Raw genomic sequence first — 1252 nt, forward strand, 5'->3', positions numbered from 1 at the left:
AGGAGGACACCGAAGGACCACCAATCAACAGACGCGTTGTATCGCCATCCCTTCAGGATCTGTAAATAAAAATTGTCAACAAATTCAGGATTTCAATCTAACTAACAATTTATGACAAGATTAAACCTGATTTGGTTGTTGAATATCAAATCTCAACTAAAATGAACTAGTACTGTCAAAATTTTTGTTTAAAATTTATTTCAGCTCATAGAAATATGGTTATATGACAGTTTAGTTAACTATCAACTCAAAAGAAAAACTTGTGTACACTCCATAATTTTTAAAGAAAAGTTGAAATTAGTTACTCTTATGTATGGTTATGTTGAAAATAAATATCTCTTTTGTGAATTATTTTGTTTACCTCCGGAGCAATGTAATCTGGTGTGCCACAGAAAGTCGTCGCCTTGTTATCGTTGAATACAGCCTCTTTGCACATCCCAAAGTCAGCGATTTTGATGTGGCCGTCACGGTCTAGCATGACATTGTCTAATTTCAAATCTCTGTTGAGTAAATAATGCAAAAAGAATGGAAAAAGCAATTATCAAAAATTCAAATTTGTTAGCCAAAACATATGACACAAATTTAAATTATTTTAAGCACAGCATTCATTTTTGAGATGCTTTTTTCTAAATATTTTTATATATGAATAAGTTTTGCCATGAGCTGATTGCCATTCCAGCAGCATTTAGAGCAAGGTTAGATCAGTCAGTAGACAGAACTTTGTAAGGCTGGGACTTAACTTAAACTGCTATTTGTGACTCAAAGATATTTTCATGTCCAAGACTCATATATAAATCTCTGATCTATGTTTTTGACAGCTTCATCTTTTAAGAGTGCATCAAGGTGATTTGTTTGGACAAACTTGAGAGAGCTCTTCATCTCAGCAATCTACCCAAACTATATTTGATTAAGGTTGGGAGGTTATTCTGCAAAACTTCTTAGGCAACTACTGCATTTTACAGACCCAGAAGTCAGGTAAGATGACTCACCTGTACACTATGCCCTGTGAATGCAAATACTGAAGTCCACTCACTATTTCTGCTGCATAAAACCTGAAAAAATAGAATGGAGTTCAATCTATTACATAAAGTCATGGAAACTGAAACTATAAACCAAATTATGTGGAACAAACTGTGGAAAAAGACAGTATAATGAGTGAAAGTATTAATGAGCACATACATATGTAGGAATACACAAGCTATCACTTGGTGAACATAACTCTGTCTCTATGATGAAGCGGTGAACATAACTC

General features: G+C 33.9%; 1 long non-coding RNA gene across 1 annotated transcript; it reads right to left on the bottom strand.

The window, feature by feature from the left end:
- LOC110440811 lies at positions 1 to 1071 on the bottom strand. The gene is made up of 3 exons (XR_002461782.1): positions 990 to 1071; positions 362 to 500; positions 1 to 59 (listed from the first exon to the last, which is right to left on the bottom strand). It is a non-coding gene; the product is annotated as an uncharacterized LOC110440811 (long non-coding RNA).
- Positions 1072 to 1252: the final 181 nt, after the last annotated feature.

Source organism: Mizuhopecten yessoensis, unplaced genomic scaffold (assembly GCF_002113885.1).
Source record: "Mizuhopecten yessoensis strain PY_sf001 unplaced genomic scaffold, ASM211388v2 scaffold709907, whole genome shotgun sequence".
Taxonomy (NCBI): domain Eukaryota; kingdom Metazoa; phylum Mollusca; class Bivalvia; order Pectinida; family Pectinidae; genus Mizuhopecten; species Mizuhopecten yessoensis.